Source organism: Erythrolamprus reginae, chromosome 3 (assembly GCF_031021105.1).
Source record: "Erythrolamprus reginae isolate rEryReg1 chromosome 3, rEryReg1.hap1, whole genome shotgun sequence".
NCBI classification, from domain to species: domain Eukaryota; kingdom Metazoa; phylum Chordata; class Lepidosauria; order Squamata; family Dipsadidae; genus Erythrolamprus; species Erythrolamprus reginae.
The window spans coordinates 49,717,375-49,744,827 of NC_091952.1; the positions used below are offsets into that span (position 1 = coordinate 49,717,375).

Below are 27,453 nucleotides of genomic sequence, written 5' to 3' on the forward strand. Positions count from 1 at the left end.
TATTATAATGAAAGTAAAGCATGAATAAAAATAATTATTCATTAATTACTAATTCACCATCAAGCAGAGAAAGATAGGGGATACATGATGCCCTCTCAACTGTTTAATATGTTTATGGATAAATGCATACAAATGTATTAAAATATATGTGAAAATAAGGTATGGTTATGGTTGGTAGTTGTTGCTAGGTGAATGCCTATGAATTTCTATATGCAAATAATGCCATAATATTGGTTGAAAATCCAAATAATTTGAAATGAACATAAAATTCAATAAAGCAATAAGTATTGATCTGAAAATCAATGCATTAAAAATCAATGTAATTCTGTTTAATATAGCAAGTGAATAACTGAAAATCATACATAAATGGTATACAATTAGATAGTAGATCAAATGCAAGTAGAATCATAGTATGCAATATATGATATGTTATGAGGAACAAATGTTTGATGAAAGAAGCAAAATGGCTATGTATAAACATGTTATTCTATGCACTCTCTTATAAATACCAAATTACTATTGTACACTGTTTTATTGTCGCTGTTAGCCGCCCCGAGTCTCTGGAGAGGGGCGGCATACAAATCCAATAAATAAATAAATAAATAAATATTGGGAACGGATTGATTTAAAAGTGTATGTGGTAACAGGAGAGGGTTATAAAGGAATGTTGAAAAGAGAATGACCAGTATAAAATAATAAGTAGTGGTAGTTTGGTCATACAGACAGAATAGATAAGATTAAATTGCAAACAAATTATATGAGGAATACATGGATTGAAACAAAGGGAAAGTTTTTCTTGGTTAGAATTAATGATTTTTTTTTAAAAAAAAGATGAGAATTTTGAAAAACGAAGACAGACTGGCATGCAAAGATATAGTGAACTAGTTGAGTTTAAAATAATAGTTTTATTCCTCTCTTTTTTCCCTACTTTTAATTATTTTACTTATTATTCTAACTGTTTTTGTGCTTTCTGTAATACTGCTCACTCTGAAATGGAAGTGATACATATGTATGTGTAACGTATATGTATTCTGCTACATATTCATTGTTTCCCCACATGGGAAGGCAAAGGATGCTTAAATTACAAATTAACCATTAAATGTTCTATCAGGTTTTAATTGAAATTTCAGGATATTAATGATCCCCAACTCTAATAATTACAGGTATATAGCAAACACAACAAATTCAGTCTTATCTATTCCCCTAGCAATATTTTCTAACCAAAGCAAATTGACTTTTTAAAAAATATGTTTTGTAAATACCATTTTGAGTAATTGAAGGAATTTGGGTCAGCTCAAAAGGCCATTGTCTAATAATACCATTTCCATTTCTACCACTTCTTTTTCAGAACATATTAGCATCTCTTCAGAAAAGGAAAAAATGGAACCTTAACTTCATGCAAACTGTACCCACTAATTATTTAGTTATTGCAGATGTATTCCTTTAACATATGTTTTTTCATTCCATTTTTACAACATTTAAAATGTAGCTTAAAATATAAGCCATGATTCAACTAGTAATTTAAGACATTAATTAGAATGTTGGCCTTTTCCTTCTACAATAAGTCTGCTTGAGTCATTAAGCTTTTTTAAAAATGAAAAAAGTTATATTCATCAAACCTAACTGTTCCAGACATCATCCTATGCCATAATTCAAGTAGTTAATTCACATTTAATAAACCTATTACGGTTTATTAAATAAACAGTGGTTAAAGAAAACCTGGTTTAGGATGATATCTAACCCAGATCAGTGCTTTTTGATCCATCCAAATTAAGGTTTCTTAAACTTTTCTAAAGAACAATTGTGAAGTTTATTAGTACCAAACACTCTTTTCTTAATATTTTTTCATTAATTTGGTTATATTGGGAGAAACTTTCAATTTTTCTCATTTTAGTCTTTGTCAAATGAATACTAGTGAATACTGACAATACCAATACAAAAATTAATTTATTAAACGTGTTTGACAGAAATACATAGAATCATAAGAGTTGGAAGGGACCTCCAGGGTCATTGGGTCCAACCCCCTGCTCAATGCAGGATTCATTAAACCATCCCAGAAAGATGACTGTCCAGTCTGTTAAGACCTCCAGTGAAGGCGAGCTCACTACCTCCTGTGGCAAACTGTTCCCCTGGTTTATCACCCTTAGAAAGTTTTTTCTGATATCTAATCTAAATCTACACATTTATTCTCATCTAATAGATTGAGGCCTAAAGATCAAACCATGTTTCAGCTCCAGTGCTTTTGTTGCTATTGTTAAAACATTAAGAGAACCAAATCCAAAATAATAAATAAATATATTCCATCGCAAAGAAAATCTATTTCTTTAAAATGGAATCTAAAGGCACTTTGAAGAGTCTAAATATATTCAAGTAAAAGCACATGACAATGACATTATATTTTATTCCATGAAACAAACTTTGATCCTTGTTATTCTTTAAGATGATACAACTGGTACAAGAGGCATTGTTCCTTGTCCCATATTAATTGAAATATTTTAAAGGAAAAATATTCCAGAATGCAAATAATTAAATACATAGGAATTGGGGACAGAAGCAAAGAAAATCAGCACTGGAAGGGATTCTGGAAGCTGCCCATAACTGAAAGAAATGCCGTAGGGCTACTTGGGGAGAACACTTTAAAAGATGTGTTAAGCTTGGTAATGAGACAGCACCTAAATAAACACAGTATTAAGCCAAACTATCAGCAACTATCTAGACAGGGATTTAGGAGACCATAAATCAGATACAGTACACCTTGTGCCTGTTGAAGCTAAGAGAGGACAAAACAGGAAATCAAAGGCACTATAATTACAGATAAGTACAATTAGATGTCAGATTCATGCAAGATGGATGGTACAGTCAATCAATCAATCATCTCAAGTTTGATCTTTCAACTACAGTATATTCAGCTATTCACTTCTGAACTTTTAATATATGGGAAGAATATATTGAGTTATACAGTTTCTCTTTTATTCCATCTGAGAAGATAGATGGGATTCTTCTCAATTTTTTTTTGCATTGCTTAGATAGGAGAATAATGGCTATTATAACATGCAGATTGAGAGAAGAGTGATGTTTATATAAATCTTAAATTTCTTTGGTACAACCAATATCACGAGTTCTCATGTCTACACAAAGATCCTGATGGTTGTCATTAAATATGATTTAAATAAGTAAATTCACTTGTATTATGCTAAACAGAATGAACATAAATAATTTATACAATTTTCCTATATATGTCTTCATCAGAAAACAAACCCAATGAAATGTCCACAAACAAATTTAAATTAAATTGCATGAAAATCTTTTTCAAATTTTAAACGCTTTGACTAATCTGTGAAATTCCTATTGCTCTAAACTGCAGTCCTTATTAATACAGTAGTGTTCAAAAGAGGAAGTCTAATATAAAGTTTAATGGAAGATAACTGAAAGCACTTATTCTTACAGCCTTAAGTTTCCCTTCATATTCTGGGTTTTTACAGCTGTCTTTAGTATGTAGGCATTCTTGAAAGTGTTACTATGCAACATGAAAACTATAAGGAAGCTGTGCTTAAAGGGGTTTCAGTCCTCCCAAGTCCCAAATAGATTTTTCACTCAAAATTCCTCATCACCAATTTTTATCTTTCAGTTGGTTTTACTAATGAACATTTAATTTTGTAAAACAAAAGTGCTCTTTAACTGTAACCTGTGTGAAGACTGTAGAAAGACTTCTGGCATTTTAAATAAAGGTGAAATATACATTTTATAAATGAATCCATTTTGATACAGTAATTGAGACGCTGGACTAGAAATTGGGACATTATGGATTCTGGCCTTTGTTTAGGCATGAACGCTAGCTGTGTAGCTTTGGATAAGTCATTTTTTCTCACCCCAACTCACCTCACAGGTTGTTTGTTGTGTTGGAGAAAATAGGTGGGGGAAGGAACATTATTTAATCCTACTTTGAAATGAATTTTATTGAAGTGTATTCACCAATTAATAAGATGGGAGGAAAATAGAAGTATCTAGTTGCTAAAGCTTATTACAGACATGTTATTTTTAACCAATGTAATTGTAGTTATAACATAATTGTTCATGGCCCAGAGTCACTGTGTCCAGAGGGATGGCCATATGAACCTAAATAAACCAAACCAAGTATAAATTTGTTTTCATCGTTCTGTCATAAATTTGACAGCCGTTTCTAATGCATAGCCCTATTTAAAATAAATAGGAACCACTAAAAGAACAATTGTGTTTTCATTTTTATAGCTTCCTCTTGCTAGTAAATTCAATGGATCTTGCATAGAAAATCTTTTGATCATGGGGTTCATTATTTTGTTCTTTTATATCAGGACATTTGTAGGTAGGTTCTGAAAAATACTTGTTTAAAAAAAGCAATACTCTCTCTTTCTCTCCCTCCTCTCTCTTTCTATCTGATAAAGATTTCTGCTGATTTTTGTCAATTGAGATCAAAATTTATAGGAACACATTCCTTGCCTATTTAAATACCATTGGCTTACTGACTATAATTATATGCTTGCCTGTTTAGAATGAAAATGATAAATCTGTTGTCCAGACTTCATTCTCAATCTGTAAACAGCAAGCACACAAAACAAACCCAAAAAGGTAGCAAAGGTAAAGAGTCCCGCCAGGTAAATTGAAAGATCTGAGAACTTGAGGACAGCTTTCTTTTAACAAAGATGTGTCTCAGAAGAAAAAATAACTCATTGTCTCTATGAAGTCACCCTGAGTCCCTTTGGAATGGGTGGCATACAAATTTAATAAATAAATAAATTTAATTAATAAATAATGCCTTTCCTCTCATCTTTATATTTAAAGGTGGGTTGGCAGTCTAGTTCCAAACCAGCCATCTCCCAAGGCTGTGATGGAAGGAAACAAGGTGATGTTCTCTTCCCCACCCTAATCAAATTCCGAATTATCATTGCAAGAGAAAAGAGAAAGTGGCAACAAAAGACCTACCTACCTCCCTTCCTCCCTCCCTCCCTCCCTGTGCTAGTAACATTTGCTGCTACGACTGTATTGTTTATACAATGGACCATGCAGGAAATCTAGGCTGCAAATTGCAAGGTGTGTCAACATCTCCAGAAGCCGCGATTACTCCGAGGTGGTGCTTGAGAGTAAACCGGCTCTTCTTCCTTCCCGCCTTTCTCCCCTTCTCTCTTTCATTCTCTCCCTTTCAATCTCTCTCTCTCTCCCCGCCCGTCCTACAGACCAGACAGCCTTTGCAAACCATTCTTTAGGCCGGCTTCCGTGTCCAAGTGATGGTGAGGGGCGTGTTGTTATTTCCTCGATGTTGTTTTTTCGTGTTTAAAACCACAAGTGTTCCTTCCTTTAAACAACAACAACAACAACAAAAACCAGACCCACATCTTCATTCAGCATCTTGCAAAGAAACAGAAAGCTTGGTGGAATAAGGAACCTGGGGGGGGGGGATGATTGGCGGCTGTTGCAAAGGATGAGACAGAGAGCAAGTGGCCACCGCACAGCAGCGACCCAGAGGAGAACCTGAACTGCTGAGATTTCCCTGCAGGAAAGAGAATGCAAAGAGGCCTCTCTCCCTTCAGCGGGGCTGAGGTGGGGGGAAACATAGGGAGCCGGAGGGAGGGTGGCTGCAAAGCCCCCTCCCTCCCCGCCCAGTTACGCCGACTGGTGAGGCTGGGGTCTCCCCGGCTAAGAAACCCCTCCGCTTTACTGAGAAGGCGAGGTAAGCACAAGGCAGGGCGCCTTTTATTTTATTTTATTCTCTCTCTCTCTCTTTTCACAAAGCACCCACAACCCGAGAGCTAGCCAATGCCGGGTACCTGCCCTCGCCGCCGCCGTCCGCTCCGACTCCGCGCCGCCACCGCAGCAGCAACCGCCACCGCCGCCGCGTTACCCAACCGGGAATGACACGAGCTACCGGCGCTGGCCGTGAGTCCCCCTTCGCCCAACGCCCGCCCTTCTCGCGCCTTACTGGGCCCGGCGCTCGCCAGTCAGGGACCACGGCTTTCCCATTGGCCACCGTTTCCTTTCCCGTATGTAAATAACGCCGCCTTTCCAAATCGGCCGCCTGAGGGGAGTCCGAAGTCTCGAGTTCCCAATGTCTCCCCCCCACACACACACCCGTCCCCGTGCCCTCCCTTCCTTCTGCAAAAAAAAAATAAAAATAGGGTTCATCGGTTGAGCCAGGCAGAGTAAAATCCCAAACATTGCGTGTCTCCCCCCCCCCCCCTGAACTCCACTACTTAGCTCAATTGGCTATATTTATTTATTAAATTTGTATGGCGCCCACTCCCCGAAAGACTCTGGGTGGCTTACAACAATAAAAGTGTGTGTGTGTGTGTGTTTTCTTTCTGTCAAGACACGGAGCAAATCCAAATATGGGAGGGGACTCACTTCTCCCTTTTGCCTCTTAAACCCACTTCATACACACACACACACACACACACACACACACACACACATATGTTTTTCTGTCAAGACACCCGGCGGATCCAAATATGGGAGGGAACTCACTGCTCCCTTTTGCCTCTCAGCCCCACTACATACATACATACATACATACATACATACATACATACATACATACATACACACACACACACACACACACACACACACACACACACACACACACATAATTTAAAATCACATATCAAGCCGTGCGTCTCTACTCCCTCCCCCAACGCAATCTTCAGGGATGTCCCGGACTGGCAGCATATTTCATTGGAGTGCTCTACAAACTCCAGAGGAGGCTGTGTTGTGATTGTGTTGTTGCTTATTCTCGCCCCCCCCCCCCCGTTTGTGTTTTGTGTCCCTCCTCTCGAAGTCCTTTAATCTGAGGGTTGGGCGGGCAAGACCCTACCAAATTAATGCCACGGGATTTGACGCCGACCGTATCCTGGAGTTTATTTTAAAAAGGCAGGTAGAGGGCAGAGTGTGGGGGCGAATTCCCGCCAAAGATCACAGGAGGCTGTTTTGGCCAGAGTGTAATTTGATCTTGTATGTACTTGTTAAGTATCCCAACTCGACCCAGGTGTAACTTTCTCGGCACCCTCTCATGGTTATTTTTTTTTTTAAAGGAGAGGTGTTTTCCAACGCTCTGTGTAAGAGGAACGAGCAAAACCTCCTTGCAAAAACGTGGCCCCAATAGTTGGTGGTTGCTGTTGTCGTTCCTGTCGTAGGTGTTCTATTTTACCGAGTTACGATAGAAGACGATCCCGTTCCTAAGAATTCTCTTAGCTTAAAATCCGTGGCTGGGAAAGAGATGGTCGTATATTTAAATCGGCGTCCGCGGAGAAACGCTGCTCGAGTACCGCCACCGGGGGGAAATTGCTACAGGTTCATTCAACTTGGAATATTTAATAAATCCAGCTTGGAACCTACCGTTTAAAATAATGCTTTCTTCTCTAGCTTGCATACCTGGCTCATGCACCCATAGATGGAGCCATCACGTTTGGGTTTGTTTGTTCCCCCCCCCCCCCTTACTACGAGTCCGCCACTGATCGGGCATGTTTTTGTTTTTCTCAAAACGTCCGTAATGTTGTGAAATCTCGATCCTTTCTCCCAGCCAAGATTTTTTCGCGGAAGAGCATTTTATTCAATCCATCCTTACTTTCTGTCCCTCTCCCCCCTCCCAACCCCTCCAACATTTGTGATCAGCAGATAGGGGGGGGGGGAAGAGATCAACAACGGGCTGATTTCTCTGCTGGAAGAGGATCGGATGGAACTAAGCTGATCAGTGATCTAGGCTGCAGGAGGTTATTTGTCTGTGGCTCTAGAAAGTTGGGCTGAAGTGTATAGGAATGGCTGAAGATTATTATGAAAGCTGGCTTTTGAAATACCTAGGTATCTCTCCACCAGTACTGAGAATTAAAGGTGAAAAATTGCCCACTCCCCAGGTAAGTGGATGTAAGCATTAAGACAAGGTGTAATTTCATCATGGTCTGATCACTCTGCAAACCCACTCCCCACCATCCAAAAATACCACCCAGCCATCAACTAACCTCTATGTCTCCACATTATGTTTTTAATTGCATTTCAACATTAATTCATTTCACAGGCAATGGTAAGGGAGAAAGACAGAGAAACAGAGAAGATTGACAGCAGAAAAAGACCTCTTGATCCATCTAGTCTGCCCTTATACTATTTCCTGTATTTTATCATAGGGTGGATAAATGTTTATCCCAGGCATGTTTAAATTCAGTTTAGACTGAGTTAATGCTATGGAATCTTATTTTCTTTAATTTTGTAAATTGAAGATAAGAACTGGCAGCATCCTCTGAATAGCATCCTCTTTTGTTTATGGTTTTTTGGGTGGTCTGTAAGAGGGGGGAAATTAAGATTTATATGTTCAAATATTGCTTGAAAAGTAACTCCTCAAATATTTTTAAAAAGAATAACAATAATTATAGAGATGGCAAATTTCTACTTTTATTCTTAAATATAAAAGGGGCATTGCCTAATTTAGTGGGGGGAGAGTAATTTGTGGCTTTATCTACTGATTATGCCAAAAATGCCTAGGAACAAAGAATTTCTTTTTAAATTAGATGATGCCTTCACCTTTCCCCAATCTGATGTTCTTCATGCTTTTGGATTACAACTAATACTGAGGGGAGTTTCAGTCTATACTTCTGGTGATATATATAGGCTCAGTCTTGGGAAAAAGAAAGTGAGACAAAAATAAGAATGCTTGTAAGTTGTAACATAGTCAGAAAAAGAGAAAGGAATTATTCAGAAGCCTGCCATACTCTGCAATGGCTTCATCGTGTCATCTTTAACATGCATTATTGTTATGGTAATAATAGATCTTATAAAATAAAGGAGAACATTAATAACTAACACATATTGTCCAATGTATTAGAATAACTTTTTTAAATTTAGTCAAGGATTTGTAATAGATGAGTCTAACTGCCTACAAGCCAACTATTACAGTCTTTTTTCAAATATTCTGCTGAGTATTCTATTGTCTATTTAGTTGAGACCGGAAAAGTTATATTAAGACAAGACTGGTTCCAATCAGTGGGTTAAGTTAGTCATAACTTAAGCCCCATTAATTTAAATGGGTATATGGTAAGTATGTCTAAACAATGATTCACTATATTTTTCTCACCTCTTAGCAGCCAGAAATAATGGAACTAAATTTTATTTATTTTTATTTATTTAATTAATGAAATTTCTATGCCACCCAACTCCCTAGGGACTCAGGGCAGCTCACAATAAAAACAGGTATAAATCCATATAAAAGATGTTTCAATTTAAAATAGTTACAATCATCCAAACATTCATGGGTCGACCTCGCTAATCATCCCCCTGAGGTCAATGGCCCCAGGCCTGTTGGAAAAGCCAGGTCTTTACAGCTTTCCATAAGGCCGATAAGGTGGCGGTAGTACAGATCTCAGGAGGTAGCTGCTTCCAGAGAGTCAGGGCCACCACAGAGGAGGCTCTCCCCCAGCCGACATTGTTTAGCCGATGGGACCGGAAGAAGGCCAACCCTGTGGGCTCTTATTGGTCGCTGGGAGATATGTGGTAGAAGGCGGTCTCAGAGATACTCTGACCCTAAGCCACATAGAGCTTTAATTGTAATAACCAACACTTTGAATTGTGACCCGAGACCGATAAAAAGCTAGTGCAGCTCGCGAATAATTGGTGTAGTCTAGGGGCACCCACAACAGCTTTCAGTTTGTATGACTATAGTACTGTACTAATGTTCAGGATCATGATGGTTTCATTAGCAATGCACTTGCTAAGTTTGTAATGTCTGCTATACAGCATAAAATGTTCATATGCACAGTTTTTGCAAGAACAGTTTACAGAACCATTTACTATTGCTGGTATAGAAGAGAAGAGAAGAGAGGAAAGGAGAAGAGAAGAGAAGAGAATTCTTTATTGGCTAAGTGTGATTGGACACACAAGGAATTTGTTGTTGGTGCATATTTAAACTTATTCAAGTTTAAAAACTTGAAATGGATATGTGGTGCAATAATGGATGATTATTTTGTTATCACTCAGCTTTCTACTTAATATAAGTTTCAGTATGCTGAAGCTGAAACTCAGCTTTCTAAATTCTGCACGGATATACTGAAAGTACATTTATAGCATATCATTTTGCTTTAACCAGTATCTATCAGATTTATGCATCTATTATTTACTTGCAACCAGATGCCGGAGAGCTAAGAGAAGGAACAGAAATCACATTTTCCCTAAAGACTGTGTGGATTGTCTGGGATATGATGCTTAGCTACTGGATTGAATTGAATTCCAGGCATTTCAACCACTATCCTAAGAATTACAATGTTTACTTTCAAGAAGCACCTCTTAAATCTTCTATAACCAAAGCCCCCCCACCTCTGATGCATTGGGACTGTAACTCCCAGATCCCCAGTTCTATGAGTTGCAAGATCCATTTGTATGGAGTATGCCAGATTTGAGAGACAATGTTTACACTAAAAGGAGGCAGGCAATGTCCATTTAAATTGGGAAGGTACTGTCTTTTGAGTTATCCAAAGAATAGTACAGGATACTAGTTCCTTGCCTAATAATGTCTAAAAGAGAGCGATTAAAATAAAATCTGTTTATTCTGCACAATTTTCTGAGTCTCCCTTTTGTGTGTTGCAGATTGTGGCTTACTCTGTTTCAAAAACAGTTTGGTAAAGAAGAGTCATTTCATAACACGTCAGAAATTACGAAGCACTGAGTAGCTACTTTTTATTTTTTTTAATTTTTCCTTTATTATTTTTATAAATAACTCAAGGCATACCTAATCCTCCTGGGTTCCTCACAAAACAGCTATGTAAAGTGATTTGGGCTGAAAGAGTAATTGGCATAGTTACCTAGTCTGGCTTTTTTTGAATAGTTCTTCAAACTGTATTGGTCCACTTTTGTTTCTTAGGGTATTTAACCCAGACTTGTCGACCCCAGTTCCATTATAAACATATCAATAAACAAAAAAAAGTACAACTAGCAATATACCAGTGTAGCTTGCAGTTTTAGAAATGAGTTAATCTTAAAATGCATCTCTGTTTTCAAGGACTGTGTCAAGATACTGGGTGGCTCATTTCTCAATTCCTAACCTTGGATTTGATGTTCTAAGTGCCTCAGTAGTAATTTCTTCTACTTCGTAGTGTTCAGGAGCAGAAAACACAGTCATACTATATAATATTGATCTTAGGACAGAATAGTGAATTGCATGCATTTTAGTTTCTAATCTAAAATGATATCACTAACAGCAGAATTGCAAAGTGGCAACATTCATTTCCTCCCAAGCAACTTAGCAGTCATAATTAAGTTGTGTTAGCATTTTTTAAAATTAAACTACTGTAGCATAATACCCAAATCATTTTCCTAATTGATCATTACTAGGATAGACTGCAATCACACATATGTTAAATGTGTGTATGTGGGGGAAGGGGAGGGCATTTAAGACCAGTATCTTATCATTTTCATCTTTGTAATACCGAACTGAATTTGGTATTATTGCGACCCATTCACTCTATTTGGTGAAAATATTTTGGAGTTTTTCCACAGTCATGTTTTGATTTTATTGCTATAAAGAATTTGATATCATTTGCAAATTTGTCCATTTTAGTACTGTTGCTTAACTCTAGCTCAGACATAAATAAGCCGAAAGACATGGATGTATTTTATGATGCTGATATTAAGTCAAAATATTGATCCCCAGAGAAGGGAGCAATTTTCACATCTCTTCAATAGGAAAAATGTCCATTTCTGCTTTCTATTTTCTGTTCTTTAACCATTTGCTAATCCATGAGGGTATTATTCTCTTCAGTAAATTGCTTAAATGTTTCAACAGAAGAGAATATAGCTCAGTGTTGCCCTTTGGAATTCTTAGTGCTCTCTGAGTTTCATTTTTGCTTGTAGACATTTCATTATCCAACTAGGTAACATCATCAGTGTAAATCAAAAGATGTCAGATGGATTAATGCTATTAGTATGCTACATTTTCCCCCTGCCTGCCAACACCTCTTTCTATTTTCTGCTCCAGGTTTATTAACAGCTTTCCTGGAAATATTCCTCTTGCTTTCCCTTTTTTTATATCTTTAGCATTATCTTTGTCCTTTCTCTTAGATCTTCTGATATATTTCAACTACAACTGTTGATTCCATTTTCTTATCCCTTTGCTGATATCTCCTTGGATACCCCTCCCCTTACATATGCACAAAACCATGGTTTTGTTTATATTAAGATATTGTAGATAATTAAATATTTCTTCATATTTATTTTGTTACTGTCAATTATTGTCTTAGTTCCATAACTTCCTTGACTCTTAATCCCTGGCTAAGAGGGTATTCTGAATTTCATTCTGGCTTTCTTTATTGGCAATAATCCAAGACTCTGGGTCTTGTATTTCTTGAGAGTTCAGTACACATGCAAAAAGAAATCTATTAACCAGTATGTTTTTATTGCAGAACCTTATCTAGGAAAAAACCTTCCCATAAAGGTCCTGGGTACGAGAATTTTAAAAATCTATCTCAGTTCTTTTTATGCTGATTTCTCACAATGCAAAAACACAATTAAGTTTCTTTTGTCCCATTTGAATCTATACGTTCAGGTTTTAAAAAAATAATTTTTGCACAGCATTCATAACTTTAAGATCAAAATGCTTATACATTTGTAAAACTGTGACTTCTTAAATTTGAAGCAGGTTTTTCTAGAAATTTGAAGTTGCTTGAAGATCAGGAGCTATTGAACACATTGAAATGGGATTGGAAATACAGTTAGAAGGGATAGTACGTGATGATGTATTGCTCTTCATATGGATATTTTATACAAAAAATTAAATGTCATTTTCATTTAAAAACAGTAAAATACTTAATAGTCAGCTCCATGACCAGTTCACAGAACTTGGTAAGAATATGGATTCTAGGATGTTTTCATTTGTTGGAAAGATACAGAACAATTGAGTTTTCTCCAGAATACAGAATTCTTCTCCCTTAAGTTTTCGAGCATCATTGGTATTCATTAAACATCTGTCTATGTTACAACAGCTTTCTGAACAACTCTAGTAAAGCTCATACAACTTATAGATGCAAGTGATCAGAAATATGTTGAGTTTAATTTCAGGCTTTCCCCCATCGCAATAATTAAATCATAATCGAGACAATAGCAGCATGGAATTTTGGACCACATAAAGTATATCCTTTTGGATCTATAATCACCCTCCCATCACTACAAACAAATAGCTTATGTACTGAAAATAAAGGGATGTCCAAGCAGACATGAATCAGAAGAGAGGAGTCAAGCCATGGTCAATTTATTGAATGGCTGCATTTATAAATAGGCATGATTTATTAAAAAATGAGCTGTTATAGTTGCTTATGGGGGCTGCTATTCGTTGTTTCATTTGTGACTAAATCTCTTCATGGTACAGTTTAAAAATAATACAAGGTACACAAAGCAAAATGAGAAAGATGGCTTTCGTATGCACTTATTAAAATGCAGTTGTTTTGTTAAAGAAATAGAGCAGAAAACTTTGAGGAAGCAGATCACTTGGTTAGTATAAGTTTGTGCTTTTTGCTTTCCAGCCTGTGAAGTTACGTCGCAGAATATTAATTGACAACATCATTTATGATGAGATAAATTATTAGTTTATTTGCTTCTGGCTTAACTGTTTATTTTTCTCTGTCTCACTTTTTCTCTTACACATCTCCCTATCAGGTTCATTTTTAGACAGACAGATAAAGACACAAAAAGCTGCCCCCCTCCCTGCAAATCAAGCTGTTAGCCATTAGCATCTTCGTCATAAAAATGACTAAAAGGGTTACAAAGATTCTATAGGTGGGTGGCAAAACCTTGTAAGGCATGCACAGGATTTAAAATAATGCAAACTCAAATAAATATTCAAATCTGTGATGCCATTAATATTATAGCTGGCATCCAATTGTATTTTGGCATACTTATGCAAAAATCTCCTTTAAGACGCTATTACAAGGAATCAACAGTCCAGGGGTGGGCTTCAAAAATTTTAGCAAGAAGTTCTCTGTCCAGTTGCTGGGTGGGCGTGGTCATGGTGGGCATTGCCTAGTCAGCCTCCTGCATCACGGTGGGAAGGATGTTTTTGCCCTCTCTGGGCTTCAGCGGCTTTCTTCAAGCCTCCTGGATGGTGAAAATGACCTCCCCAGGCTCCAGATACCCTATTCCCCAACCTTCCGTAGGCCCATTTTTTGCCCTCCCCAAGTCTCCCCATGCGCCCTGCGCTTATCTGGCATCCAAAATGGGTCACGTGTAGACTCCTGGGAGGGACGGGTTGTGTGAGACCAGCCGGGAATGGGATTTGTGGATTCTCTGAATTGCACAGAATCCTAGCTAGAGGTTCTCCAGAACCCCTGCGAACCCCCAGCAGACCATCCCTGGGGAAGTCCCAGTTTGTGATGCAAGTATTCCTTCACACAAATACTCATCACACACACACACACACACACACACAAACACACGTACTTATTATCAGGCATTCCAGTTGAAATCTGCCTCCTTCCAGTGGAACTATGATTTGTAAAATGATGATATCTAAAAACTGGATGAATAATAAACATTTATTGTAACTACATAAATCTCCCATCTTCCACCCAACTCAATGCTCTATATATGTCTAAAAGGAGCATCCTAGTTCCTATGGCAATCTGTAGAAACAGGAAACAATTACAGGAAACATAAAAAGGGTCAGTCAATTAGTGAGGGGCTACCACAGGTCATATATCCGGTAAAGCAAGAATACCCCTGACTAGGCCTCTTACTCTTGTTTCCTTCTATAGTAAATATACAAAACTGTCTAGTTAGTTTTCTGGATGAATCATTACTGTAGACACAGAGGCAACGGTTTGTGTCATTTGTTTCAGAGAACTGGAATAGTAATTTTGTGAATATCTCATTTATATATATTATATACATACATACAATACATATGCATTATTAGCAAAAATATGTTACACACACACACACACGATAATTTTATATTTGCTTTCATTAAATGTTCACTGCTGTTTGAAATTATTATGTATCTTAATTTTTAATTTAATCATGTAAAATGACATGGAACAGAAAGTTCAAGAATTAAGTATATATTAAGGTTGGCAGGTTTCTTTCTCTTCTCTTTTTTTAATCAACCTATTCAAATGTTCTCATTTTCAGTGCTTTTTTTCTCAGATGAGCTCTTGAGATTGTTGAAGGAAGAAGGGAGAGGGAGAAAGAGAGAGCGAGAGAAAGGGAGGGAAAGAGGGAAGATCTAATGATAACATTGAAATATACTTTAAGTAACCATAACAGAACTAATCAGTGAATCCTAAAATCAAAACTTCATATTTTATCTTTCTGAAGCAAGAAGTCCAAATGTGGTCTCCAGAGAGAAATGAAGCTACATTGGCTTTTGTCTTTCATCAAAATAGTCTTACCATCTCTGCCAATTTCATTAATTTCAGAATCCAGTGGAAATTTGTTTTCGTCTCTCTGCATACAAAAGTATTGCCACCACTGTCATATGCAGAAACAAAATCCCATGCTTTATTTCAATCTGCTTATCTGTGATAAGCTTCTGGTTTCAATTTCATATTCATTTTTAATATTTTCTGAATCAAACAACATAGCTAATGATCCCAATATTACTTGGCAATGTTACATGCACACCAAATACGATGAATACTTCCATATTGATTACATTTGTAACACATGAGTGATTTTCCCTTATTTTGACAATTTTTCAGAAGTCAGAAGATATGGCATTTAATAAAAATGTTTTTTTTCATTTTATAGGTAATTAAAATGTCATCTATTAACCCACATTTTCCCATTGATAGAGCATAGTATTATATCCAATTTTTTGCCCATTTAATCATACACTCATTAATATATTGATCCTCCTGGTTTAGTTTCAACATTTTATATTCCTTGGCAATAAGACTGTTGCCATTAGTACAGTGGTGAAATCTAATTTGTTTGCCACTGGCTCTGTGGGCGTGGCTTGGTGGGCGTGGCTTGGTGGGAATCATGTGACCAGGTGGTTGTGGCCAACTTGATGTCACTCACTGTTGGAGCCAGGAACTGCACATTCTGAAGCACATTCTGCCTTTCTGAAGCCCCCAATGCTTTGAGTTTCCCCTCTGCCATCTGGCTTGACTGTCCAAATGAAACTCGGAGCCTTCTCTCCCCCTGCTTTCCATCCTAGAGAACCACGCATCCCCCCGGCCAATTCTCTGTACAAAACACTCGCTCCATTTGTGCAAAGGCAGAGCCCGCCTCCCTGCAGGGCGATCCAAATGGGAGGGGGATGCTGTAGAAAAGGCTGCCTTCCACCGTGCCTCCGTGGGGCTTGGGGCTCCGAAGCAGCCCACTGGCTCCCTACCCAGCCACCTGCCTGCTCTCTTTGAACACCGGCGCCACTCTGGGAACTCTGTTTGTGGAATCTGGCACTCTAAGGGAAGGAGGCTCAGCCGTGGCACCACTTCCCACTGATGAAGAAGCAGAGAGAGAGTGGTGGCTGGCAGGTCAGTAGCCCCCCCATGCAGAGAGAGGGCCAGGCCTAGCCACACTTTGCCACCATGGAGTTTTCCCTTTGGCCTGGGCTGTGGTGCTTACCCAGGTACACTAGTGCAGGTAGCCCTTCCTCTTCACCAGGTTGCCCCACTTGTAGTCATGCTACCATTTGCTTTCATTTTGCAGCAGAAGGAAGAAAGTGAATGGCAGCAAGGTTGCTTCAGGCGGTTGCTTTGAGCAGGCAGACGTCTGCAGCCAGGCAGGGAGGGAGGGTGGTGAGAGCTGCAGCGGCAGCCCCTTCCATGGGCAGCACACAGAGGCGGTAAAGGCAGGCAAGGCGGCTCCGGCATGTCTGTTGCTGGGGAGGCACTGTGATCTCCTCCCGCCCCATGACCCACTATGGCCTACAAGTGGGGCGACCTGGTGAAGATGAAGAGTTACCTGCATTGGCCTGCCTGAGTAAGCACTGGCACCAAGGACGAAGGGAAAGCTCCGTAGTGGTATAGTATAGCTGGATCTGGCTCTCTTCCCATGTGGGGTGGGGCTGCTTCTCTGCTAGCTGTGACTGAGTCTCCTTCCCCCGGAGCGCCAGACTCCACAAGCCAAGTTCCTGAAATGGTGCCAGTGGCCAAAATAGAGAGGGAGATGGCTGGAAGGGTAGCCAGTGGGTTGCTTTGGAACCCTACACCCCGTGCACAGGAGGCACACGGGAGGCACACGGGCCCAGCTGGAGGGCAGCCTTTTCTGCAACATCCCCTTCCCCTGTGTGGATCACCCTGCAGGGTGGAGGGCTCTGCCTTTGCAGAAATGGGATGGATGGCAGCTATTTATAACCCTTGCTGCCAGGCTGAGCCAACCAATCCATGCCCTATATTTTTCCCGTCTAAGGGCAAAGGGCGGGCCACATTTTCCAACCATCCTCTGGACACAATAGGCACATATGCGGCAGCCCCGGAACATCCACTTGCCCTCCTGGAGCACCACCACCACTATCACTCCTTTTAGCATCTATGTTTCCAACAAGGGCTACCCACCCACTCACTGACCAGACTGGACGTTGGCCTCGGAAGTCAAGTGGGCATGGAGGACTGCCAGTAAGGCTGCATGGAAGGCCACCAAGCATGGCAGGGCTATGGGGAGGGGAATAGGCTGCTACCTCTGCCCTGACATGCTTGCCTGTCTTCCATGTGGTCTTCTTCTTGCCTGCCTTCGCAAGCTGGCCACAAGGACACTGGGAAGGCAGTTTGGAAGGCAGAAAAGCATGTCAGGGCTGTGGGGCCATGGGGAATAGAGTAGGGAAGGCAGGCTGGGATGGTAGGGAGGTGGGCCAGGCAGCTAGGTAGGTCGTGAATTCGCAGGATTAACCGGGCAGGCAGATCAAGGGTGCAGTGCTTCAGGCAGGCAAGCTGCAGAGTAGAGACTGAGTGGGGCAGGCGAGTGAGCAAGAGAGTGGCAACTTGGGACCAGTTCGGTGGCATGGCCAGCCAGCTGTCACTACCGGTTCGGCAAACCATCCGTGGCCGCCGCTATGGCTGAACCGGTTCAAATCCATAGCATTTCACTCCTGCTTTAGTATGTAAGTAAGTTCCTTTTAAAGTCTGTTTCTCCATCTTCAAAAAAAATTATTTTGACCCCACCAAGTCACTTCCACCAAGCCACACCCACAGAACTGAAAAGGCGGTTCCTGCTGCCTATCTTTTATTATCCCCCCCCCCTCCATGTTGAAGTACCGTCAACCAGGGGCAGGCAAAGTTGGCTCTTCTATGACATGAGGACTTCAATTCCCAGAATTTCTGAGCTGTCATGATTGGCTCAGGAATTCTGGGAGTTAAAGTCCACATGTCATAGAAGTGCCAATTTTGCCTATCCCTGCCTTAAACAGACACCACAGTCCAGCTGCCTCCTCAGCAGCTCTGCTGCAATGCCATCCCTCTGGCAGGCCATTCTCCTGGCCAGATCTGGCAATGGGGTGTGGCTTGCGTATGTGCACCAGCAGGCAATTGTAGTATGTGCCACCATGAGGGCATGGGGGAACTGAGATATTCTTTCCCCCTAGGCCTTTACAATTTATGTATGGTATGTTTGCTTGTATGGATGTTTGGTTTTACAATAAGGTTTTTTAGTTGTTTTAGTATTGGATTTACATGCTGTTTTTATTACTGTTGTTAGCCGCCCCGAGTCTACGGAGAGGGGCGGCATACAAATCCAATAAATAATAATAATAATAATAATAATAATAATAATAATAATAATAATAATAATGAAAATGGCGGTGACAGTGGTGACAGGACCTCTGGCCTCCTTTTTGGTCTGTAGTTTTTGATAGTTTTGGCACAAGAAGTGTGCAGCAAGTGCTCTTTTTGGTGCGAGAAGCCAGCAGTCCAGTGGCCAGCTCTTTGCCAGCCAGAACTGACCCAGCAGCAGCAGCGGGAGGCTTCTTGACTGAAAACTACAAAAAACTACAGACTGAAAAAGGACGGAAGAAGTCCTGTCACCACTAACACCTTCTTTGCATTGGCCGCGCAAGTGTACTCCATTGCCTGCCGGTGCTACTCATGGCCAGACCCAGCCAGGAGAATGATCTGCTGTGCCAGTGGGATGATGTTGCAGTGCAGGTGCTCAGAAGGCAGCCAAAAACTACGGGCAGCTGGAGCCTCGCTGGGGATCCACACCAACGCACGGATGAAGGTGAGCAAGGCAGAGGGTGAGTGGGCAGAATGTGAGCAGAGGTCCTGGGGAAGGCCAGAGCCAGGGAATGGCATATTTCCCAACCCAGCCAAGGTGAGCAGTGAGTGGGCAGCATGCTTACCTTTGGTAAGCAGAGTGGATGAGGCATGGAGGCGAGGCGATTAGCTGAGCAACATGGCGAACAAAAAATATATATCTTGTGGGTGGGGCAGGCGGGCAGGGCCAGTAGCGAGCAGTGAGCAGTGAGCAGGTGGGTGGGGTGAGTGGTGGGTGGGGGAACTGGTGACTGGGCAGGTGGGGGCGGAGCCAGTCAAAGGTGGTATTTGCCGATTCAGCAAACTAGTTAAAATTTCCGCTACTAGTTCGCCCGAACCAGCTGAATACGACCTCTGAAAACAATGTATTGGGAAACAAAAAGTTAAGGGTTGCAATAGAATCGCACTTGTGCTTAAGAACATATAACGTGATTAGGACATGGAGATAAGACTGAGATTTCCCTATACAAATTGCTGTAACTAATAATATTTGTTTTTGTGTGGCAATGCGGGATAATTGAATTATCCTGGTAGAAACTCAACAGGCTGAATTCCCACACCAGTGTGAAATAAGTACACCTCCCCCCCCGGCTTTCAAAGCTTTGTACCTGTTGAGAATTCCCCCTCTCCCTTGTCATTCAGACTGCTCCTATATCTTAAAGACAAATTTGTATACCCGTTTTGCATTCTCCCATCTTTCCAAATTCCTATTTGTTTGTATCAATTTAAAAGTGAACAAGATGTTCATCTAGGTTAAAATGAGGTGCATAAGTTGAATGCCAAGACTTTCTCTGTGAAGGCAGCCACAATGTCCTTAACTTACCATATTATTGACTGTGTATTGCACCAACACATATATTATGTAAGATCATCCTGTTCTGACATCTTGTTAATACTTACGCTAAAACAGTTGAGTGGTGATCAAAATACGTGCCTCAGAATTGTTGTCTTCCACCTCCAGCTGAATAGGGAGCAGATGCAAAAGTGAAGCAATCATTACTCAAACTCTAATTAAATGTACTGTGGGCAGGCTTTGGTAACCTCCTTCTCAGCCAATTACAGTTTCTAGCTTTCTGATATCCCTCCCCCCCCTTGGAGCTTCCAGGTTGTCTCAATCACAATATAACAATCTTCATAGGTCAAACTTGGTCAGACTGCTGAGATGTTTCATTTCTGGTGATAGGGTGAATCAAGGAACTTTCAAGCTAATAAACATTCACAAGAATGCAGTTCATCCCATTTAGTCAATGCTAGCAGCATAAGATCTTGGTTAGTATAATGCAGGGATGGCGAACTGTTTTGGCAAGATTTCTTTCAGAAGTGACTTGCTATTGCCTCCTATATCTCATCATGATCTCACAATTTCTAACCTGGTTGCTTAACCACTGTACCAAAATGGTTCGGAAGGAAGGAAGGAAGGAAGGAAGGAAGGAAGGAAGGAAGGAAGGAAGGAAGGAAGGAAGGAAGGAAGTTTGATTGCTGTTCTCTTACATCAGTAACTCTGTATAGGTTTATTTGTCTTTATATAGCCTTTCGTAAGCTCCTTAAAACCCACCTCTGTCGTCAGGCATGGGGGAATTGATACTTTCCCTCCCCCTAGGCTTATAAAATTTATGCATGGTATGCTAGTATGTATGATTGGTTTCTAAATTGGGGTTTTAAATTAACTTAAACTTAAATATTAGATTTGTTTACATTGTACTATTATTGCTGTGAGCCGCCCCGAGTCTGCGGAGAGGGGCAGCATACAAATCTGATTAATAAATAAATAAATAAATAAATTTGAATATAGCTTCCCTTTGGGAAAAGACTGAGCAGTTTTGCATCCTCTCTATTACATATTACAATCCCTACCATCTTTCCCAAACTGTGGACCCATCCTTTCTTTTTTCTTCTTTTTATTTTAGAGACAACCAAACTTAGCATTTCATTTTATTAGTTTTTCATATGAGATTGTTCAGTCTGTGCTTCAGCCTTTTATTATTTTTTCTTCTTCAGGTTTTCCATATTCCTATATCATTGACTTATATATACCTCTTGCCTCATCATCCCATTTACATGGCTATAGGTTGTGACTGCCATTGCACAAGATGGAAGACATATCTTCAGATCATTACTGGTACCATCAATAGATAAGTCAATCTCTGATTACTCCCAATCAGTTAGCATCAGGGAGCATCAGTGATAAGACAAATCTTCTCCAATAAGCCTCTTAGAAACTTAGCCCTCGCAGTTTGTGGCTAAGTCTTGTGTACAAGGCCAATTTGAAAGCTGTCATAAAAAGATAAATAATATAACTGCAGTTTTATTATACAGAAGACAATGTGAAGGCACATGCTAATAGATGGTGGGAGAGAGGAATAACAATCTAATAATAATATGAATGCAGTGAGATTCAAGCCTAATGTACATTATTACAGTAATTGAATAGGAATTCAGGTTTTTTAAAAAGTGAATTATTTGTTTGCATTTGGCCAACAAACTGTCTATGATGAAGGTTTTATCTTTAAATGGCTTTTTATTTGTTCCCAATTAATATACATATGCAATGAAGGGCTACCAGTTTTTTTACTACCACACTTTGGGTGTAGCTTATGCAGGACGCCCTGCATTTTCTTTCAACATCTTTCTGTGCAAATTGGATGCTCTGGGGTGGAGCTCCATTTTTGCTACCCCATTGCGTTCCCCCCCCCACGTCCAGGCAGCAGCCCACCCCTGTACATATGCATACTCATAACAGCATGACTCTATTTTGGTCCCCAAAGCTTTTCCAGAATTGTTGCAAAGGCCTTAGTTAAAAACTGGTGTTTCATTACCTACCTTTCAGTATTCAGGTACCACGACTGAACCCAGCAGTAGCGTTACCATGGTTATTTCATGACTATGTGGCTCCAGAACATTTAGAGCTGATTAAAATGCCTAGGAAAGGCACGTAATCCATTTCTCACGAGACTGTACCATTTCATGAGACACATGGGGATCCCTTTAGTCAGCATCAGTGCTTCACCCCATTGAAGGCTTCCCTCACCAAGTGCAATGGCTAGCGTTGCTCCTAAGGTCGTAGGCAGTTAAATGTTTGCATCTGCTCTCAGAACACATGTGCTCTGAAGTTTTGAAAGGACCAGAAAAAACATTTGGTGCATATTGCATTCAGTCACTGGTGTCATTTATTTGTTTGTTTGTTTGTTTGTTTGTTTGTTTGTTTACTTACTTACTTACTTACTTACTTACTTACTTACTTACTTACTTACTTACTTACTTACTTATTAGATTTGTATGCTGCCCCTCTCCATAGACTCGGGGCAGCTCACAGCAATAATAAAGAAAATGTAAAAACAAATCTAATAATTTAAAAACACTAAAAACCCCATTATTAAAAGCAAACATACACACAAACATGCCATGTATATGTCATGTGGACAGGATGATGTAGTTCTTCACCTGACTGTTCCCAGTTTGTCATGCATTTGGAAAACTTTACTAACAAACCTTTGTCTAGACAATTTCCAACTAAGCAGCCAATGAACACCCAAAAGGTTGTGATGCTGGATTGCTTGGGGGAAAATTCAACATTACTGTTTGTGGCAAGGGGGTAAGGGGGGGGGGAAGAATAAGGACATCATGGCATTAATTAGGACAGTGTTGGCAAACTTTTTCGGCACCGAGTGCCCAAATGGGAGACTGCGTATGTGCATTGGGGAGCAGCAGACACTCAAAGAGAAGCTCCCTGACATATATGTGGGGGAGCGGCAGAAATTAGAAGAGCTGGTTTTCGGTATGCACATGCACACCGGTACATGGTCTTTCAGCTGGCTGGCACATGTGTGTACCAGAAACATGAAGCTTAGCTTCCTGGAGCATCCATGCGCGTCTGGGAGTTGCTCTTCCATTTTGTAGTGCTCCCGCGCTCGTGAAGACCAGATGGCCAGCGCACATGTGCATGCCAGAACCCAGAAGAGCAACAGTTGATGGCTGGGGTGCCCTGAAAGATGGCTCTACATGCCACTTCCGTCACGTGTGCCACAGGTTCACCATCATGGAATTAGGGGATAATATTTTCCATGTTTTGGTTCCGTTATCTACTTATCTTAGATAGCTTTGTGCAGAACGGCATGAAACTGTCATCGTTGTTTAAAAGGCCAATTCGAAGCATTTTTATCAGTGTTTTTATCAGCAAATTCAGTTCTAAAAGTTAATCGTTTCCATCGAAAGAAAGAGACTATATTTCCATAGATTAAAGTGCAGGATAAAAAGAGGAAATTTGCAACGATGTAGTTTCTCACTTCTACAAAGTGACGTGTCAAAAGATCCACTTTGCATTATGTGCATGCATTTCAGTTTCTTCTATAAATTATGTACATCAACACACAGTTCTAATAAAGGGAAGAAGAAAATATCCCTTAGGCTCTTCTGTAATGGAAACTATTACTTAAAAGAAACATATTTTTATCAGTTTTTGTATCTTGGTACTGGAGCCTTAAATTTTTAATACTTGAGCCATTGCTTGAGCTCCAATTCTTGGAAAGGAACCAAAAATGATGAGATCCTTCACAATGTGGGTGCATAATTCTAGAGATGATAACACACAATTCCTGCTCCTTACTTTTGATTGAATGGGACCTAAGACATTTGAGTATTGACGATCATGCTCCAAATCAGGACTCTCCAAACTTGGCAAATTTAAAACTTGTAGACTTCAATTCCCAGAATTCAAGATAAAGTACATTTTAGTGCATCTGTGAGCCCTTTCGTTATCAAGTCTCAAGGTTTAACAGGGGGCTTTGTCCTGGTTTGTTCTTAATGCTTTTCTAAGCTCATCTGTTTGGAACCCATATTGCATCTCAGACATTAACACCCTTGAAAATGTCCAAAGATACTTCACCAGAAGAGCCCTTCACTCCTCCACTTGAAATAGAATACCCTATGAGACTAGACTTTCAATCCTGGGCCTAGAAAGCTTAGAACTAAGACGCCTTAAACAAGATCTAAGTATTGCCCACAAGATCATATGCTGCAACGTCCTGCCTGTCGGCGACTACTTCAGCTTCAACCACAACAACACAAGAGCACACAACAGATTTAAATTTAATATTAACCGCTCCAAACTTGACTGTAAAAAATATGACTTCAGTAACCGAGTTGTCAAAGCGTGGAACTCATTACCGGACTCCATAGTGTCATCCCCAAACCCCCAACACTTTACCCTTAGATTATCTACGGTTGACCTATCCAGATTCCTAAGAGGTCAGTAAGGGGCTCTCCTATATCTCCTATTCCTTTCTTCTATTCCTATATCTCTTCTTCTATTCTTTCATTGATATGTTCTATTACTATACCTTCTTTTCTATTTTTTCTTAGATATATTTTACTATGAGTATCTCCTCTATAACCATCATGTATTTTACTATGTGTATATAGATATATACCCGCTAAAACCCTCATTGTGTATTGGACAAAATAAATAAATAAATAAAATAAATAAATAAGGATTGTTGCCAATAGGAAACTTTTAAAGCCTTGAATATGACTGCAGAAGCAGCAGCTTTATTCAAGTTTGCATTGAAAGGGTCTTCTTGGTGAGCATTGGAGGGCATGTTCAGCTCATCCCTCTTTCAATCCTGGCTTGAGGGCAGGGGACTGAAGTTTGGGAAAGGAGTTGCAATACTTGGATATTGTTTTAGGCAGTGTGTCATCTCATAAGCTGCTGGAACCGCCTGCTTTTTATCTTTTCCTTTTGTTGTTTTAATATGGTGGTGGTGTGGGGGAGATTTGTGTTTTGCTTCGGATCAAAAAGTGAAGGAATAAAGTACTCCTTGTAGGCTGTCTGGCCAGGAAAGCGAGCTCTGGTTGACTGTCATTTCTCTATGAAACTCACAAATACCGAATAAACATGTCTATTGTTGGTGATGTGAAACAGAAGCAACAGTGCCCGGAAACTTTGTTGTCACTGTACAATCTGGCGGATTTGAGTAATAGGAAGACTGATTAGCACAGCAGCACCTTACTAGCATTTGTGTCACATAACAACGTAATGCAACATAAAACAACGGCACTAAAGGACAGCAACGATTGCTCATATCCCAGATTGAAGATTGTGTTGCAGAGATTCCAAAATCATTACCACGTGACATGAATGCCAGCAGTGGGGAAATCCATTGTTTTAATTACCGGTTCTGTGGGTGTGGCTTGGTGGGCATGGTGTGGAGTGGCGGGTATGGCTTGGTAGGCGGGGCAGGGGAAGGATACTGCAAAATCCCCATTCCTGGGAGAAAGATGTTGCATAATCCATTCCCACCCCACTCTGGGGCCAATCAGAGGTGGTATTTGCCGGTTTGCCAAACTACTCCAAATTTCCACTAACGGTTCTGCAGAACCTGTCAGAACCTGCTGGATTGCACCCCTGAATTCTAATGATCAGAAGAACTGGGGTTTTCTTTTTCTTTGACAGCACTTTCAGTTATTTCCTATATAAAATAATTCTTTACTGTATTAGGGTTGCATTTATCTTGATTCCTATCCAAATGGTTTTTAGAGTTGTGCGGAAGAGCAAGAAGGCTTTTGTACTGGTTTAGGGCTGTTTGGGCTGTCTGTTCTAGTGTTGTGAATCTCATATAAAAATGACTGATGGGGTGGCTTGTTTGTGACTTGCTCTGCACTGATAATAAGCAGTGCAATAAAATTGTTGCAGTACCCTGCTTGTTTCTTTCTGACAGGGAGCATTGCACACAAAATTAAAGCTAAATGGAATGAAAAGTAGATGCTTATTGTTAAGATTTGGGTTTAAAGCTGGGAAATTTCTACTCAGATTGCATTCTTCTCTAGAATAATCTGCCGATATATGGAAAAATATGGGAGAAAACTTGAATGGTTGATTTTTTTGCTCCTTGATTACTAGTTTCTTAGTCATTACGGTAGAATCATATTTTCTTAAGAGTACTGAAAGAAATAATAATAATAAGCCCTTCATGGCATCGGACCAGAATATCTCCAAGACCGCCTTCTGCTGCACGAATCCCAGCGACCGATTAGGTCCCACAGAGTGGGCCTTCTCCAGGTCCCATCAACTAAACAATGTCGGTTGGCGGGCCCCAGGGGAAGAGCCTTCTCTCTGGCGGCCCCGACTCTCTGGAACCAGCTCCCCCCAGAGATTAGAACTGCCCCTACCCTCCTTGCCTTTCGTAAACTCCTCAAAACCCACCTTTGTCATCAGGCATGGGGGAATTGAGATATTTCCCCTGGGCCTATACAATTTATGTATGGTATGTTTGTATGTATGTCTGCTTAATAATGGGTTTTTAAAAAATATTTTAAATTGTAAATTATTAGATTTGTTATGAACTGTTTTATTGTGTTGTGAGCCGCCCCAAGTCTACGGAGAGGAGCGGCATACAAATCTAATAAATAAAATAAATAAAATAAAATATATTGCTCTTTGCTGACAAACATGAGGGATTACTACATGCTTGGATGTGCTACTTAGTGCATGACGTTCACCTTTGTGGTCTTTTGTTGGTCTAAGCAGAGATACAGCACAGAAACAACATTCTGTTGTGAGTGCTGATTCACAGAGCTGAAACCTTACTCACCTTTGGGATGCCTGCAGAAATCAACGTTTTAATTTCTGTCAGTCTTGCAGCCAATTACTACACTAGCAAGACGAAGATACGGCACTTTCGCTCTGATGTTGCTTAGGAGAGGTTTCTGCCTATCCCGAATCAGATCCTTGCAAGGATCTCAGCAGGCTGCCTACTTTTGTGAAGTACTACAAGATTGGAGAGCGATCCAAATCCAGCTACTGCAGCTTAGCAGCTTTGAAGAAGAAGCCTAATGAGTTTCAGATGGAAGAAACAACATTATTATCTCTGCCACTTTCCACGAAAGCTTATGCAACAATAAATTGGCTTCTCTTCAACTTGTCACATAATTTCTTCTTTTCTTTTTTTATTCAATATAGTTCTCCCGCCCTGGGGGATTGAGTTAGCTTTCATTTATACTGATTGAAATCCATATTTGTTTCTGAATTGAAAACCAGAAGAGTAGTTTGCTGCTTCTTCTCTCTCTCTTTTTTTTTAAAAAAAAACAAAACATTTTTGCATGTGTTAAAATCTCACGATATTCAGAAGAACAAATTATCAAATAATTTATGGGAAGGAACCTCACACATAGAGGGCAGGAATTTATCATTGCATGACTTATCAAATTTTTCTTACCCTAGTATTTGTCTATGCTTTTTTAAATTATTTGTCTTTTTTTAAAAAATAAAAAA

At 40.0% G+C, this 27,453-nt stretch overlaps 1 protein-coding gene and 1 long non-coding RNA gene across 3 annotated transcripts in view; one reads left to right on the forward strand and one right to left on the reverse strand.

Moving 5' to 3' along the window:
* Positions 1 to 27,453, reverse strand: part of FKBP5 (FKBP prolyl isomerase 5) — a 1,202,894-nt gene that overhangs the window by 53,692 nt on the left and 1,121,749 nt on the right. The window contains exon 1 of one of the 2 annotated variants that reach the window (XM_070745227.1): positions 5,802 to 6,092. The exons of the other annotated variant lie outside the window; for it this stretch is intronic. The gene's annotated coding sequence lies outside the window, so the exon portion shown is untranslated. Of the gene's footprint in view, positions 1 to 5,801; positions 6,093 to 27,453 lie in introns of those variants that run through there. 2 annotated transcript variants of the gene reach the window in all.
* On the forward strand, positions 7,528 to 27,099 carry LOC139163916 (uncharacterized). The gene is made up of 2 exons (XR_011558541.1): positions 7,528 to 7,880; positions 26,816 to 27,099. It is a non-coding gene; the product is annotated as an uncharacterized lncRNA (long non-coding RNA).